This window comes from Eriocheir sinensis, chromosome 49 (genome assembly GCF_024679095.1).
Source record: "Eriocheir sinensis breed Jianghai 21 chromosome 49, ASM2467909v1, whole genome shotgun sequence".
NCBI lineage: Eukaryota > Metazoa > Arthropoda > Malacostraca > Decapoda > Varunidae > Eriocheir > Eriocheir sinensis.
The window spans coordinates 12,761,326-12,779,848 of record NC_066557.1 but is presented as its reverse complement, the minus strand read 5'-3'; the positions used below and the strand labels follow the sequence as shown (position 1 = coordinate 12,779,848).

The 18,523-nt window shown below is 43.2% G+C and overlaps 2 long non-coding RNA genes across 3 annotated transcripts; one reads left to right on the top strand and one right to left on the bottom strand.

Moving 5' to 3' along the window:
- Nucleotides 1-4,434: 4,434 nt before the first annotated feature.
- LOC126981977 (uncharacterized) lies at nucleotides 4,435-18,150 on the top strand. Of its 2 annotated transcripts, none has more exons than XR_007734397.1 (5): nucleotides 4,435-4,701; nucleotides 6,205-6,359; nucleotides 8,222-8,339; nucleotides 13,819-13,913; nucleotides 17,012-18,150. It is a non-coding gene; the product is annotated as an uncharacterized LOC126981977 (long non-coding RNA). The 2 variants fall into 2 exon arrangements; XR_007734398.1 differs by lacking the exon at nucleotides 17,012-18,150 and adding an exon at nucleotides 14,334-16,819.
- Nucleotides 11,511-12,631, bottom strand: LOC126981982 (uncharacterized). Its single transcript, XR_007734409.1, has 2 exons — nucleotides 11,693-12,631; nucleotides 11,511-11,593 (listed from the first exon to the last, which is right to left on the bottom strand). It is a non-coding gene; the product is annotated as an uncharacterized LOC126981982 (long non-coding RNA).
- Nucleotides 18,151-18,523: the final 373 nt, after the last annotated feature.

The window sequence follows — 18,523 nt, the reverse complement described above, 5'->3', positions numbered from 1 at the left end:
CCCTCCTCTGTCATGAACCTGAAGAAACACCTATTTGACAAGGCTTTCATAGGAGTTGAGGGCATTTCCAGTAGTAGTTCTATGACCCTGGTGGTAGTGTGACCCCTCCTCTGTACCATGAACCTGAAGAAACACCTATTTGACAAGGCTTTCATAGGAGTTTAGGGCATTTCCAGGAGTAGTTCTATGACCCTGGTGGTAGTGTGACCCTTCCTCTGTACCATGAACCTGAAGAAACACCTATTTGACAAGGCTTTCATAGGAGTTGAGGGCATTTCCAGGAGTAGTTCTATGACCCTGGTGGTAGTGTGACCCCTCCTCTGTACCATGAACCTGAAGAAACACCTATTTGACAAGGCTTTCATAGGAGTTGAGGGCATTTCCAGGAGTAGTTCTATGACCCTGGTGGTAGTGTGACCCCTCCTCTGTACCATGAACCTGTAGAAACACTCATGAGAACCCGATTGACCCCCTCTTTGACCTTTATGAATACGTAATGTGAGAAGCGAAAGTCTTGCAATACCCCCCTTTATAGAACACTCATTAGAACCCGATTTATAACTTTTTTGGGCGGTACATAAAATCCCTGCTCAAGGTCTCCATACAGCAGGAGGTGTAACGTATGTGTGGGTTTTCGAGCAAAATCTGGAAAGCTATCTACGTTATTGGGGCTATTTCCTTGCAAATGGGGACTCTCCTGGGAGAGTACATCACGGCAAAGCCATTTCTGGTCTCAAAATTGCAATACAGCGCCTACCGGTCGAGATAGCCTTGTCTAGTTCTGTCTCTCTCTTATCTCTGTGTTATGTAAAGGCTGGCCTCTAACAATACATGCAAAAACATATGTAACTGTACCTAATGGGCTATTAAGAAATGTTTCAAATGTTTTAAATGTTTCAAATGTTCTGTCTTTACCTCACAGTTAATTCATTCTTCCTCATATATATATCTTGATTGCCCTCTCATCTTTTTAATTAATCCTCGATCGCTCTCTCTAAATCATCCCAGCCAGCTGTTCCTTATAGGGCACTCACACACCTGTACACAATTTTCCGTACATACCAAGATACACTTCTAATTGTCAGCCAACTCTAATATAAATTCTCTCTCCCACTCCTCTTTATAATAGTTCTGTCTCTCTCATCTCTGTGTGTTCTGTCTTTACCTCACAGTTCATCATTTCTCTCTATCTCATAATTCTTGCTTTAATTATGTCTAGTTCTGTCTCTCTTTGTGTGTTCTGTCTTTGCCTCACAGATCATCATTTCTCTCTATCTCATAACTCTTGCCTCCTGTCTAGTTCTGTCTCTTTGTGTGTTCTGTCTTTACCTCACAGTTCATCATTTCTCTGTATCTCATAATTCTTGCCTTAATTATGTCTAGTTCTGTCTCTCTTTGTGTGTTCTGTCTTTACCTCACAGTTCATCATTTCTCTCTATCTCATAACTCTTGCCTTATGTCTAGTTCTGTCTCTCTTTGTGTGTTCTGTCTTTACCTCACAGTTCATCATTTCTCTATCTCATAACTCTTGCCTTATGTCTAGTTCTGTCTCTCTTTGTGTGTTCTGTCTTTACCTCACAGTTCATCATTTCTCTCTATCTCATAACTCTTGCCTTATGTCTAGTTCTGTCTCTCTTTGTGTGTTCTGTCTTTACCTCACAGTTCATCATTTCTCTCTATCTCATAACTCTTGCCTTATGTCTAGTTCTGTCTCTCTGTGTGTTCTGTCTTTACCTCACAGTTCATCATTTCTCTCTATCTCATAACTCTTGCCTCCTGTCTAGTTCTGTCTCTCTTTGTGTGTTCTGTCTTTACCTCACAGATCATCATTTCTCTCTATCTCATAACTCTTGCCTTATGTCTAGTTCTGTCTCTCTTTGTGTGTTCTGTCTTTACCTCACAGTTCATCATTTCTCTCTATCTCATAACTCTTGCCTCCTGTCTAGTTCTGTCTCTCTTTGTGTGTTCTGTCTTTACCTCACAGTTCATCATTTCTCTCTATCTCATAACTCTTGCCTCCTGTCTAGTTCTGTCTCTCTTTGTGTGTTCTGTCTTTACCTCACAGATCATCATTTCTCTCTATCTCATAACTCTTGCCTTATGTCTAGTTCTGTCTCTCTTTGTGTGTTCTGTCTTTACCTCACAGATCATCATTTCTCTCTATCTCATAACTCTTGCCTCCTGTCTAGTTCTGTCTCTCTTTGTGTGTTCTGTCTTTACCTCACAGTTCATCATTTCTCTCTATCTCATAACTCTTGCCTTATGTCTAGTTCTGTCTCTCTTTGTGTGTTCTGTCTTTACCTCCAGTTCATCATTTCTCTGTATCTCATAATTGTTGCCTTAATTATGTATGTTTAAATAGTATCAGGAAGTATTTGGTTACCTAACAAAAGCAAGGGTTGGGTGAGAAGAATTTACCTCAGCACTGCACCACATTAACCTGTCCACTGTGGTTGGCACGTATTGGGCCTTCACTGGTAGCCTGGTAACGTAACACTCCCATGCCTTTCTCTGCCTCTGTGATAGATAGTGGGGTGTTTATCTTGTGGTATTTGTAAGGGAATGTTGGGGATGGAAAGGGAATGGGAGCCAGTAAGAGAGAAAGGGAGATTGGAAAGGGGAAAAAATGCAAAGAGAAACTAATAGAGAATCTTGAAGCTCTGCACCTCATTAAAAGTCAGGTAATGGACTGATGAAGGTCTTGAAAGGTAAGGTTTGTATTACTACTGAAGTCCTGCACCACATTTAATAGCCAGGTAATGGACTGATGAAGGTCTTGAAAGGTAAGGTTTGTATTACTACTGAAGTCCTGCACCACATTTAATAGCCAGGTAATGGACTGATGAAGGTCTTGAAAGGTAAGGTTTGTATTACTACTGAAGTCCTGCACCACATTTAATAGCCAGGTAATGGACTGTTGCAGGTCTTAATTTGGCTGCATGGTTTGTGAATCTTCAAACATTATCTGGAAGAGGTGTATTAACTTTACCATGAGCAAATGTTAACTCCATCTAAATAAGCGTGATTCTGAAGGCCATTGACGCGCGGCCTAAATTGGTTAATCATTTCCTTGATTTTGAGAAACTTTAAGGTTGGTATTGTGAAATGCTCCCACCCCACACACCAACTATTTCCAAAGGCCAAAAAGGAGGTTAATTGAGTTCTAATGAGTGTTCTTTTAGGTTCACGGTACAGAAGAAGGCTCAGACTAGCTACAGCCTCGGCACTTGCTAGCTAGCTTACCTACTGCTCACAGAGGTGCCCTAGACTGCCACAGGTGACGCAGACTAGCCAGCGTTCAATACAACTTGTCACTTAATTCTTGATGGTATACCTGTGTACCCATAACCCGTGACGAACTGCCTTGTGCAGTCATATCAGGCAAGTCTACAGCTCCTGATGGGCTCACTCATGATGTTATCAATGCCTTACTAGTCTTAAAAGATAATCCTATCTTAGATTTGTTTAACATGTCTTACAACTCACAAAGCCTATAGCTACCATCTGCCTGGAAAACTGCTGCAATCATTTCCATTCCTAAGGGTGATGCATTAACTTTAGACCAATTTCCTTAACTAGCTGTCTGTGTAAGATGATGGAAAGGATACTACTTAGGTGCTTGACTGTATAAGTGGGAGATCCCATGTCATGGAATCTGTATGGCTTTATGAAGGGACTGCATGGTGACTGCTTGATTCAGTGCTTAAGTTCTGCAGGTGCTGTTTGTCGTGCTTTCATTGACCTCCCTTTGACAGAGCCAATAAAGAGGTTATATTGGAACAACATATTTTAAAGGGCATTAAAGGGAAATTACTGGGGTGGCTCAAAGACTATTTGCATGATAGGAAGGCTGAGGTGTACGTGGCTCCATGCTCTGCTGAAGGGAGTGTTGAATTGGGCACTCCACAGGGAGGGGTCCTTAGTCCTTTGCTCTTTAATATTCTCATGGACAAAATTGCACAGTACCCCGGCCTTTCCTCAGGGCACACAAGTTTTTATATATGCTGATGATATACCATGGACCCTTACTTTAGCCCTCCACCAGCTTGAAGACTTGTGCACTTCTATGGGTCTAGTTATTAATTAATCCAAAACTAAATTTCACTCCTCCTCCTCCTTGCACCCACTTATAGATCCACCTTTCCTCTATCCATCCACACTATCCACATCTTCCTATCCCTATCCGCTCTCCTGTTATCCATGTGTTTATCCAGGACTATGCTTATCATCTTCCATCTTTCTGTGGGTCACGTATCAATGACGTCAAACTCGATCGTGTCCACTGTTACAAATACTTGGGTGTCTATCTTAGCTTTAATAAATTGAGTTAATCACGTTGCCATAGTGCTGCCATAATTCATACACAGAATCTGCCATAATTTTAACATTGCGGTACAACAATTTGGTCCGGCTGGCGCCATGCCCATGCCCAAAAGAAGAAGAAGAGGAAGAGTAGGTTCACGGGCCGTCCTGCGTAGCGCCATAAACATTACTTTTTCTCGTGTTTTCCTTCAAAGTACAATGACGAGAAGATCCACAGCCTGTAAGAAGAAGGTGGAGAGGACAGTGGCGGCCAGGGAAAGGAAGAAACACCGCAGAGAAGCCTTCATGTGACGAAAGTGCCCTTCCATTACGCCACCACCACTACCACAACCACTACCATCACTACCACAACCACTACCACCAAATCACCACACTAAGGTACAAAATCGTGCAATTCACTAAATCTACCACCAGAAAAACATGAACCACTTCAGAAAATCGTTGGTTGGGTGAAACGGTAAATTGTCCTGGTAGGTTGTCAGGGTAGGCCTATGCATGTATTAGAAACAAATCAGTACTAGACAAGGGGAGGAAGAGGCCTGCTGTTGATGTGCCGGGGACCCCCAGTGGGTTAGGTAATTGCTTCCGGCAAAGGCCTATAACAAATGTGTTGACAAAATCCTTTAATATTAAGCTAGAGTTACCATTGTTTGGCTACAACATGGCCTATAGGCATAACAGAAGTGACCAAAGTTTGATGCCCGTAGGACTCATACTTCCTGAATTATGACATAAACAGTGTTGTGTTTCTTGGATTCCCGGAAAATGATATTTTTGAAGTATAAAATCTCCCAGAATGCTTATTTATGGGGGGATTTTGAAAATAAAAAATACGCCCCTTGTGACATAAACACGCCACCTGTCCGCTTGTCAAAACCAATATTTTTTGTCCCTGAAGGCTGTACAGGGACCTAGGGAAAATAGAGGGAGTTGAGGGGGGCAGAGCATTAAGATAGGTTAGAGCTGTGTGTAGTACGAGCCTCCCATAGCTCAGAGGGGCCAGCCTCAGACAGACTGGTTAAGGAGTACTACGCGGCTCTCCCGTCTCGGTGGGCGCCGATTTAATCCCCGGGGCCGGCAAAACCTTTCCTTGTTGGGATTAATTTCTCGTGTGTTATTCTACACACTGTTGTCGTTAGAGAGTTTAGAAAATAGAAAATTCAGGGCGTTGAATGTGGTCCACAACAGTTATATCGTGTGTGCTGGCCCCAGGCTGAAAACTCACTCATTTAGTGGTACATAGGGTGCTTGTGGTGCAGTGGTTAGCACACTCAGCTCACGACTGAGAGCCCAGGTTTGATTCGGGCGGAGTGGAAAAATTTGGGCGGCTTTTCTGATACCCTACGCCCCTGTCCACCCAGCAGTGAATGGGTACCAGGTATTAATCGGGGGTTGTGTCCCGTCTCCTGGGGTCTGTTCCCTTCTCCTATAATTCCTTCCCCTTCTGTCTCTCTCCGGCATATGACCACAGATGTTGCGCCAACTGAATGAAACTTTCCAACTGTTCCCTTCTCCTATAATTCCTTCCCCTTCTGTCTCTCTCCGGCATATGACCATAGATGTTGTGCCGACTAAACGAAACTTTCCAAATTTTGTGGTACATAGAAAGTAACATTGCCTCCATAGTAAATATCATCATGTCTTGCACAGAAATAAATAGTCAGGGTCTCAAAAATAATAGGCTACCCCTTCCTCAACAATACACATTATTATTATTATTATTATTATTATTATTATTATTATTATTATTATTATTATTATTATTATTTCTACTACAATTTTTATTTCTTCATAGCTTACACTGGTATAGGAAACTACCTTTTATCATATTTGTTATTATTATTATTATTATTATTATTATTATTATTATTATTATTTCAGCGTGAAGATGTCAGGTCGCGACCCGTTCGTCCATCGGCGCACCTTCCAGAATGCCAACCAGGTGGTGGAGTTGACCACACGCACCATTCCCAAGGCTCAACACCACCAGCGAGGACATCAGCACCAATCACCACCACCACCACCACCTTTTGCTCGTAACTACTGCAACAAAAAACAAGAACAACACCACCTTGAAATACACCACCACTCAACACCATTCAATACCACCACCACCAACAACAACACCACCAGGGTGCTCTATGAAGGGTTTAGTGTCCATGTCGTCAAGTCCATCTCCCTCAATCTGTTCTGGGACCATTTTAGTTGCGGTTCTCTGTATCCTTTCCAACTCCACATACTCCACCACTTCTTCCCGCAAGCTGTTCCATGTGTTAACACTTCTATGTGAAAAACTTTACTTTTTCCAGTCACTTAAACAGGCTCCTTTATTAAGTTTCCTTCCGTGTCCTCTCAGCCCCTGCGTTAGTGATGCTAAGAAGAGATCATCTCTATCCACCTCAACAAACAGGGGGCTTCGTGGTGCAGTGGTTAGCACACTCGGCTCACGACCAAGAGAGCCCGGGTTCGATTCCCGGGCGGAGTGGAAAAATTTGGGCGGCTTTTCTGACACCCTACGCCCCTGTCCTCCCAGCAGTGAATGGGTACCTGTTCCCTTCTCCTATAATTCCTTCCCCTTCTGTCTCTCCCTGGCATATGACCACAGATGTTGCACCCAATAAACAAAACTTTCCAACTTTTTCCTCATCAAACTTATTTACCAACTTGTACAGTGTGATCAAATCTCCTCTCTCCCTTCTTTGTTCCAGTGTCATCAAGTCCATCTCCCTCAATCTGTCTTCATACGTCATATTCGAGAGTTCTGGGACCATTTTGTTGCAATTCTCTGTCTTGAGTCCAACATAATCTGCCTTTGTGTAGTTTTTCCTTTTTTCCTTATATGCCTCATCTCAATATTCATATCCTTCCATAGTTTTCATCTGTCATAGTTGATGGCCACTCTTTCCTAAGGGGCACTCATCACTGACTCCTTCATCTAACTTAACGTTTTTTGTGAAAATTAGGTCAAGTCTTGATGGTTGGTCATCCCCTCTTAGCCTTGTTTCTCCTTTAACCCACTGCATTAACAGATTATCACATCAGGTGTGTGTGTGTTTAGCTAGTTGTTGTTGTATTTACCTAGTTGTAGTTTTATAGGGCCTGGGGCTTGACGTTCGTGTGGTCCCGTCTCTGTATCTACATTTATCCAACTTTTCCTTGAAGCTTTGCACACTCCTTTCTGATACTACATCCTCACTTAGTCTGTTCCAAACCTCTACATTTCTTTATGTCTCTCAAGCATCTTCCCTTCCTCAATTTTTTACTGTGTCCTCTTGTGTTCCTGGTGGTAATTTCTTCTTTTAGTAGTAACTCCTCGTTGTCTACTTCTTCCATTTTGCTCAATAATTTGTAGATTTGTATTAGGTCTCCCATTTCTCTTCTTTGTTCTAGTGTTGGTAAGTCCATTTCCTTTAGTCTCTCCTCGTATGTCAATCCCTGGAACCATTTTTGTTGCCATCTTTTGTATTCTTTCTAGTTTCTTGATGTGTTTCTTCTTATGGGGAGACCACACTGCCGCTGCATGTGTGTGTGTGTGTGTAAGATTGACTGACTGATGAATGAATAACTGCGATTAATTAGGCTGGTATTACAAGACACTTTCCCTGCTCACATCAGCTACTTCTAAAGGTCAAAGGGGGATATCAGTCAGGTTCTAATGAGTGTTTTTCAGGCTCATGGTACAGAAGAAGGGTTAAACTACCACCAGGGTCATAAAACTACTCCTGGAAATGCCCACAACTCCTGCGAAAGCCTTGTCAAATAGGTGTTCTTGGGCGGCGAAATGTCATAATACGACCCTAAGTAAATAACTTCCTGATGGAGTGGATGATTGACTTGGCATCTTGTAGCTTTACTCTCAGGCATTTCAAGTTCCCGACTGATGTACTAACACCCTCAGATTGGCTACAGTGAAGGTCGTGGCAGAGAGTGTACTCAAACTCCTACTGTGAGCTACTCCTGATGCCTGCGCCCTCACCACCCCTGTGAAGGACGCCCAGCTGACCCAACCCTCCTCGGTGAGTCTGTCCCACTTAATGTTGCAAGAGTTATCCAGTATACCTTCACTCTCTCATGCTTTCCTTATGTGCTGTGCTGTCCAACTTAATAATGTGAAAGGTTACTGGTGTTTTCACTATCATCTTTTTAGAGTGTCTGATTAAAAAACTAATGCAAGAGTCATGGTGTTTTTTGTTCCTGTTGGGTGCCTGGACCTATCAGCTGTCTTGTGCTGTCCAACTTATTAATGCAAGAATTGGCCTGTATCTTCACTCTTAACCCCTTCACTACGGCCGGGCCAAAACAGCGCCCTGTGCCATATCCGGGATCGCCACGCGCGGCAAATTTCAAATGTCGCTATTGAATATAACAAGTTTTCAGCCATACGCTCAACATAATCATCATGTATTATATATGAAAACATGCAGAATGGACTGTATTGGCTATACAGGCAGCCCCACGCTTGGCCACTCGTTGAACTGTCAAAGCAGTACTTTCCATAGAATTCAAGCATGTACTAGAGTGCATCTGAGGCTGCCTCCAGGATACAAGGCCTTGGCAGGGTCACCGCTCCGAGCCTACGACCGATCCCTTATTACCTTTACTCGATTTCCTGACACTACTATTTGACCTGGAGAAAAACTGAAATCGGGTAGGAGTGAAGTGTGTGCTATATCATCGGCTTGGAGCGATGGCGGCACCATGGCCGTGTATCTCGGAGACAGCTTCAGACACACACTATTCTATAAGTTGAAATCTATGGAAAGTACAGCTTGGAGTTGAGTGGCCACATGTGGCGCTGCCTGTATAGCTAATACGGTCCATTAAATGGTGCACATAAAGAAACTCACTACGGCTGGGCCAAAACAGCGCCCCGCACCGTATCTGGGATCGCCGCGCGCCAAATTTCAAATGTCGCTATTAAATATAACAAGTTTTCAGCCCTAAACTCAACACAATCATCATGTATTACATAAGAAAACATGCAGAATTAAATGGTGCACATAAAAAAAACATAAATTAATTGATCATTTTGAGATGTAAGCATAAATATAGAGATAAAATAACTTGTATATTGGTTAAAGCGAGCCAGGACGCAGTATGCGCGTCCTCGGATATGGTACGGGGCACGCAAGGACACAGTATACACGTCCTCGTGTTGTAGGGGTTAAGCCTTCCCTGTGTCCTGTGCTGTCACCTCTGTAATGCAAGTGGTGGACAATATGAGATACCCTTTGCCTCACAGTTAATGGCCACATAATGAGGTAGAGGAATGAGATAAAATTCATATAAAGCCGTATTTTTGAAAAGGGGAAGGGAGGACTCGACTGATAAACGATGGCTTTATTTTGTACACTTTTTATTCCTTTTTAAATAAGAACACCATACATAGCAGGCAGTAGCTTAGCCAGTAGACTATTAGTGCTGCCTTGGAGAATCTGGGAACCATTTGCTGAACTGAGTGATGACCAACGTGGCTCACATGAAGCACTTACGAGACTTGGCAACAGAAAACTCCTCAGTTGTATCCTTGACGTGCTAATTTCAATCAGTAACTCGTGCTGCTCAATACTCATTAGAGAGAGGTGGTTCAATCTTGTTTGAACCATACTGACTCTTACTTCTTGAGTCTAGTTAATTTTGGAAAGGAGCGTTCACCACTGCAGTTGGTAACCATTAGAGTTAAATAAATCTTCAATGCGATCTCGACATTAGGAGAACAAGACCCAAAAGAATGATCAACTCTCAGACGATACAATGTCATCTCGTAAAGGTCTTGTTGAGATCCAGTAACAGTACAGCCGGGTTGGACCGCAACAGCATTGATCCAATATTTCCCAAAATGTATAAGGTACGTCAAGTTTGCAATATATTGACAGGCCAACATTCGCTGCAGATTTATCTTTACGTAATGTTATGATAACCCCTCGAATGTTGGTCTGTAAATGTGCCGGCAACTTAACGTACACCTATTGAATACACACCAGCAGAGCGGTCGCTTCTGAAAATAAAAAAACTATTTTATACCCCTTTGTCATCACGATATATTATTATACTCAGTACCCTACCAACGTACTACTGGCTTACTCATGAGTACAGATACTATTGATAAGAGGCCAAAACTCACACTTAGATTCAGCTGTGTACTTGTGCCTCGACCGCCATTAAACCTTTTTTCTGTTATTGATATTTAATATAATCTATACTACTAAACTTTTATCTGCATTAACAGGTTAAGTATATTATGTATAACACACCCCTAACTTACCCTACAGACAGTCAAGGAAATACACATTTTAACCCGTCCGCTGCAATTGGCACGGATTTGGCTTTCACTGGTAGCCTGGTGAACTTATACTCCCAGGTCTTTCTCTGCCTCTGTGGTGGATAGTGGAGTGTTTCCCATGTGGTATTGATGTGCTGGATATCCCCTCCCAAGGTGCAGGACTACATTTTTCTTCATTGAATTGTAGCAGCCACTTTTTGCTCCACTCCTGTAGCTTGGTGAGGTCTTCTTGTAGGAAATCCGTAGTCAAGGGGTTAAAAGAATCCATCGCCAGGACCTTCATGCTATTCAATTTACACATGTTTATCTCTGCTGGAGCCTTGGGTCCAGCTGCAACACCCACAAGTCCGGATCTGGACCGCGGGCCGCCAGTTGAGTTGGGAAGCCCTGGACTATATGCCGTATACGGTGTACTACAATGCCAGGCTTATTATACTATGCCCTAGTGAAGTTTCCTATATTTTCTTATCCCGGAAGCAGCAACGGGCCAAATTTGTACCGTGATATAAACCCCCCAAAATAGATGATACATAATCTGATCACAAATGCTTTGATATATATTATGGAATGGTTTGTGTGAGGGATGATTTTTTTTCATTTTTCTCGCTTAGAGGGACCATTAAGAGACATGATCCCCGCAGGTACCGGGTTATATATAGTAATATCATATATAATAATATTACAAAAAATTGGGAAAATGAGTAATTATTTTGTCTTGGCCTTCTGTGCCTAAGGGCAAAAAATTTAGTTACTAATTTTTTACATTCCCGCGGGGCCTGTAGCACGTGCTAAATGTGCTACTAGGTTAACCCCTTGAATGCGAATTTCCTACAGTTAGACATCACCAAGCTACTGAAATGGAGCAAAAAGTGGCTGCTACAATTCAATGAAGAAAAATGTAAAGTCCTGCACCATGGGAGGGGATATCCAGCACACCAATACCACATGGGAAACACTCCACTATCCACCACAGAGGCAGAGAAAGACCTGGGAGTGTATGTTACCAGGCTACCAGTGAAGGGATATCCAGCACACCAATACCACATGGGAAACACTCCACTATCCACCACAGAGGCAGAGAAAGACCTGGGACTATATGTTACCAGGCTACCAGTGAAGGGATATCCAGCACACCAATACCACATGGGAAACACTCCACTATCCACCACAGAGACAGAGAAAGACATGGGACTATATGTTACCAGGCTACCAGTGAAGGGATATCCAGCACACCAATACCACATGGGAAAACACTCCACTATCCACCACAGAGGCAGAGAAAGACCTGGGAGTGTATGTTACCAGGCTACCAGTGAAGGGATATCCAGCACACCAATACCACATGGGAAAACACTCCACTATCCACCACAGAGGCAGAGAAAGACCTGGGAGTGTATGTTACCAGGCTACCAGTGAAGGGATATCCAGCACACCAATACCACATGGGAAACACTCCACTATCCACCACAGAGGCAGAGAAAGACCTGGGACTATATGTTACCAGGCTACCAGGGAAGGCCAAATCCGTGCCAATCACAGCGGACGGGTTAAATCGACACTGAGTCACTTGGGGCCATAATGAAGCAATACCCTTATACTGACTCACTATGTTACATAATAAGAACCACTACCAGGGCTGCACATATGAATCTTACCAGGGCACACACTAAGAATTATTAGTCCTGGTATAGTGTGGCTAATTCTTCTGGCTCCGTGGTGTAGTGGTTAGCATGCCTACCTATGAATCTGCCAGCCAGGGTTGGAATCCCCCTCCCTGGACAGTCATTTAATTGTAGCCCACTTATGAATTTTCCCCCAGAACATTTGAGTAAGAGTTAATTTTGTCATAGGTATGTTGGTGAGTAAGGTTATGTGATGTTCATCCTTCCTTTCTGGCGGGCTAGATGGACCAAGTGTTAGACCTTAATGTATAGCTATCTAGTCTCTCTCTCTCTCTCTCTCTCTCTCTCTCTCTCTCTCTCTCTCTCTCTATCTCTCTCTCTCTCTATATCTCTCTCTCTCTCTATCTCTCTCTCTCTCTCTCTCTCTCTCTCTCTCTCTCTCTCTCTCTCTCTCTCTCTCTCTCTCTCTCTCTCTCTCTCTCTCTCTCTCTCTCTCTCTCTCTCTCTCTCATCATTTCTCTCCCTACTCTTCCTCCTCCTTCCTTCCTTCCTTCCTTCCCAGTGTTCCTTCATCTAGCCTCATACCTTCCTTCCTTCCTTCCCAGTGTTCCTTCGTCTAGCCTCATACCTTCCTTCCTTCCTTCCCAGTGTTCCTTCTCTCTCTACCTTCCTTCCTTCCTTCTCAGTGTTCTCTCTCTCTCATACCTTCCTTCCTTCCTTCCCAGTGTTCCTTCTCTAGCCTCTACCTTCCTTCCTTCCTTCTCAGTGTTCCTTCTCTAGCCTCTACCTTCCTTCCTTCCTCTCTCAGTCTCTCTCTCTCTCTCTACCTCTTCCTTCCTTCTCAGTGTTCCTTCTCTAGCCTCTACCGTCCTTCCTTCCTTCCCAGTGTTCCTTCTCTAGCCTCTACCTCTTCCTTCCTTCCTTCCCAGTGTTCCTTCTCTAGCCTCATACCTTCCTTCCTTCCTTCTCAGTGTTCCTTCTCTCTCTACCTTCCTTCCTTCCTTCCCAGTGTTCCTTCTCTAGCCTCATACCTTCCTTCCTTCCTTCTCAGTGTTCCTTCTAGCCTCTCTTCCTCTTCCTCTCTCTCTCTCTCAGCCTCATACCTTCCTTCCTTCCTTCCCAGTGTTCCTTCTCTCTCGCCTCTTACGTTCCTACCTTCCTTCCCAGTGGTCCTTCGTCTAGCCTCATACCTTCCTTCCTTCCTTCCCAGTGTTCCTTCATCTAGCCTCATACCTTCCTTCCTTCCTTCCCAGTGTTCCTTCGTCTAGCCTCATACCTTCCTTCCTTCCTTCCCAGTGTTCCTTCGTCTAGCCTCATACCTTCCTTCCTTCCTTCCCAGTGTTCCTTCGTCTAGCCTCATACCTTCCTTCCTTCCTTCCCAGTGTTCCTTCGTCTAGCCTCATACCTTCCTTCCTTCCTTCCCAGTGTTCCTTCGTCTAGCCTCATACCTTCCTTCCTTCCTTCCCAGTGTTCCTTCGTCTAGCCTCATACCTTCCTTCCCAGTGTTCCTTCATCCAGCCTCATACCTTCCTTCCTTCCTTCCTTTTCATTGTCATTCTCCCTTGTGATGTTTTCCTTTCCTTCCTCCAGTGTGCCCCTGAGAGCTCCCTGCAGCACAGTGAGTCTCTTCTTGGACGGGTCAGAGGCACAGAAGATGTAGCCAGACTTGCCGGCCAAACCCGAGGGTGAGTACACACCTTGAGACACTTATGTTAGCCTGTCTGTCTGCCTCAACAACCCTCAACTCGTACAGGAAACTGTTAATTAAAAGATGAGACACTTTTTGTTAGTCTGTCTACTTAAAATTAGTCTTGTCTTGGTCTGTTTACTTGGTCTAGACACAGAAAGTAATGACATCAAGATAATTATGGAACAACAATGAGAATAAGTCACACACCTGCCCAAAAAATACTCAGACTCGTGTGAATGTGTGTATATATATATATTAACACATACTGTATTCGACGGCTCATAAGACGCACTTTTTTTCCCCAAAACTGTCCCTAAAAATCATCCTGCATCTTGCAAGGTCAAGGTTCAGCTTTGGGTCAGTGGCTAGGTAGGTCTTAGGGCCGTATTCTTAAATTAAACTTCTGTAACCACAGTAAAAAGCAGTGGCTCATATTCATCAAAACCAGCAAAGAAGAGAGATCGTCTTCGCTGCCCCACCAGGGGGCGCAAGCCCTCCTGGACCCCCCACGGATCCCAACGGAGTGATTCTCCATATCTACCAATAAATCTTCCCTTGTGTAATGATAGGCTAGGTTAACTTACGTATTAGATTAGGTGTAGGCATGTTTGGGTGCCAGGTGGAGACCCAATAATGCTGTCCTTAGTAAATAAATAGTGACAAGTTGAAGTTCAGTAGTCACTCCGTAATGTTTGACACATTTTACATATAGCTACCATTTGCAGTGGCTATGAAATGAGTACTAAAATCAACAATTCCATCTCATAGAAAAAAGCCTCCTGAACATGATGGTATATACAGATTTTTCATAAAACGCCAAACAAGTGAAGCACGGAACTATTTATAAAAACATTTCACATCATCCCCTCGGGGGTGGTGCGAGGGTAAACTGGTTTGCGGCAGTTTGTGGGCCTCGTTGCCTTGACAACCCTCGCCTTGCCTTGCTTTTCGTGTAATAATAATCCTTGGTATGCACTTGTTCACAACGTCGTAGTGAGTGAATGAGTCTTAATTGCTTCCAAGGATAGCCTACTGATGTCCTTTTAATAAACATGGCATCATTATAGTCACCTGGCCATGTTTGGGTTCATGCTAATCACAGTATCTTTCCTTTTTAATAGTATCACAAGTATCCTTTGTTTCATTTTCCATTAATCTGATATTTTCTTTGTTATCACAATTCAGTGTCCAACGATTATCTTCCTGAACGTGCCTGTACATTTGCAGGAGAGGCTTACATAACTGAATCTTATAGATCTTGGCCTCCTCTTTCCAATGGTGCCTTTGTTTTGTAGCTGTGATGAATAGTTTTTGAGATATAGTGGTTAAAAGAGATCCCCCTCCCCCACTGGGCTGCCCGAGCGCACCTTGGGGGATAGTCTCGTTGCGAGCACTCAGCAAGGAAAGGGTTAAAAGGGATGGTGCTGCAAACAGGAACAGCGGATACTATGCCGGCAACAGGAACAGGGTGCGAGCCTCGGCAGCTTGTATGCTCTCCTGGGCGTGACTGACTCACGTTCACCCTCCATCTTGGACGATACATTGGGTTAGCTTCCCTTCGGTGCCTCAAGAATAGGGAAACTGTGGCTGCTAAACCCTGGTGCCAAGCCTGCACCTCCAGCATAATAACTGGTTGAGGGAGTCTCCCTAACAACCGTAACACAGTGATTCGTGTTTTGTGTCATTTATCATTGATATTTGTTAGTAAAATTACTTTTATTTTGTATAAAATAACAGCTGTAATGTTTTCTGGTAATATTTGGGTGGGATATGGGATGCATAAATGGTATTCATATTAATTTCAATGGAGGGGAAGTTCGTTTTGGTTTACGAGTGTTTTGTCATGCCGGCAAAAATTCCCCAACAAATTAACCCCTTCAACACAAGGACGCGTATACTGCGTCCTTTTGTGCCCCGTACCATATCCGAGGACGCGCATACTGCGTTCTGGCTTGCTTTAGCCAATATACGAGTTATTTTATCTCTATATTTATGCTAACATCTCAAAATTATCAATTAATTTGTTTCTTTATGTGCACCATTCAATTCTGCATGTTTTCATATAATTATAATACATGATGATTATGTTGAGTTTATGGCCGAAAACTTGTTATATTCAATAGCGACATTTGAAATTTGCCACGCATGGCGATCTTGGATACGGCGCGGGGCGCTGTTTTGGCCTGGCCGTAGGGAAGGGGTTAAACTCATAAACTGACTGTATCTTTAAATTTTTGCCGCTTGTAACGGACTGAGTCCCCCCCCCAAAAAATTTAGCCCATTGGTAGTGTAGTGCATAACAGCAGTGGGTCTCAACAGGCCTGGCAGACCATGGTGTTGTGGAGTCACTCAGTACAAATATATTACATTGTCAATATCTAGGTAGGCAGGAAAATTTAAGTCCCCTGTGTGTGTGTGTGTGTGTGTGGTTTTTCTATGTAATATTATACGTTGTCTCTCTCTCTCTCTTTTACTTATAATTTCTTCTCCCTTTTCCTCCATTTACCTTCTTCCTCTTCCTTACCTCCTTCCTCCCTCCATTTGGTTATCTCTCTCTCCCTTCCTCCTCCTTTCTTTCTCTTCCTCTGCTCATTACATTTTCTCTTCCTTCTTCCTCCCTCCATTTGGTTCTCCCTTTTTTCCTCCTCCTCCTCTTCTTCCTCTTTCTTCCTCATTTGGTCTCTCTCTCTTTCCTCTCCCTTCTATTTCTAATTTCTTCTCCACTTACCTCCTTCCTCTTCCTTACCTCCTACCATTTAGTTCTCTCCCTTCCTTCCTTCCTCTTCTTTCTCTTCCTCGGATCATCACATTTTCTCTCCCTTGCCTCCTTCCTCCCTCCTCCTTTATTCTCTTTCTCTGATCATCACATTTTTTCTTCCTTCCTATTTCTCTCATATTTCTCTCTTTCTCTCTCTCTCTCTCTCTCTCTCTCTCTCTCTCTCTCTCTCTCTCTCTCTCTCTCTCTCTCTCTCTCTCTCTCTCTCTCTCTCTCTCTCTCTCTCTCTCTCTCTCTCTCTCTCTCTCTCTCTCTCTCTCTCTCTCTCTCTCTCTCTCTCTCTCTCTCCAATCCATTAATGGAGTTATTCTCCTCAGGTGTGTGTTGATGCTGGGACCAAGAAGAAGAAGAGGAAGAAGATGATAATGACAACAGAAGATCAGAAGAAGACGACGAGGAGGAGGAGGAATGGAAGAAGAGAATAGTACACACACACACACACACACACACATGACAAACACCTTTTTAGATATTTTTCATTTTTATTAGTCCATACAACATACATTAGCTATATACATATTATACAACATATACATAACTATATACATTAGACCATAGAGTAAGTGAGAGAGACTCGAGAGGTGCCCCCCCCCCCCCTCTCTCTCTCTCTCTCTCTCTCTCTCTCTCTCTCTCTCTCTCACCTCACCACAGCTCACAGGACCACACAGATGTACCCCTCACAGTATGTTGACAACCCCCCACAGACACATACCCCCCCAGCCTCATGAAGGACCCCCTCCTCCCTCCCTCCCCCCCTAGCCAAAATAGCCTTATCATTGTTACTATGTGTATGTATGTATGTGTGTTTTTCTATTAATAAAAAGTTAATTTGTAATGTTTGTGTGTGATATTCCTATGAGAGAGGAAAAGGTAAAGAGGGAGAGACAGAGAACGTAATGAGAAGAATAAGAGAGAGAGGAGGTAAGGGAAGGAGAGAAGATGAGAGAAGGTAAATAAATAATGAAAGAAAGAACAGAAGAAATTTACTGATAAAAGAGAGAGAGAAAGGTATCAGAAGGGAGAGAGAGAGAGAGAGAGGAAAAGGTAAAGAGGGAGAGAGAGAGAATGAAATGAGAAGCAAAAGAGAGAGAGAGAGAGAGAGAGAGAGAGAGAATCTAATCACTATGTAGCAAACTGTATAGGCCTATGTATATGCCTACCTAGTGAGAGGAAGCTGAACTCTACAACACAAGCAATATTATCTGAACAGAGAGAAAGAAAGCTAGTTCTAAACTGTATAAAACTAACTATCTCAACTGTAGGCGAACTGACCTCAACTATACAGTAAACCCTGGATCTAACGGACCCGCTTATAATGGATTTCGGATATAACAGACAAGGTCAGAGGGTCAGAAATCCACCGGGACCGACCAAGAATAGTTTTGAACCACCCGTTTCTGGTAACTACAACAGCTTATTATTAACCCGGTAGCAGCGTGGATCATGTTTCTTAATGGTCCCTCTAAGTGAGAAAAATGAAATAAAAAAATCACCCCTCACACAAACCATTTCATAATATATATCAAAGCATTTATGATCAGATTATCTATCATCTATTTTTGGGGGTTATATCATGGCACAAATTTGGCCTGTCGCTGCTACACTGTAAAGCCACAAATCTGGCCTGTCGCTGCTACCAGGTTAACTACATACATAATACAGTAAACCCTGGATATAACAGACCCGCTCATAATGGATTTCGGATGTAACGGACAAGGTCAGAGGGCGAGAAATCCACGGGGACGGACCAAGAATAGTTTTTGAACCACCCGCTTCTGGTAACTACAACAGCTTAACCATATACATATACAGTAAACCCTGGATATAAC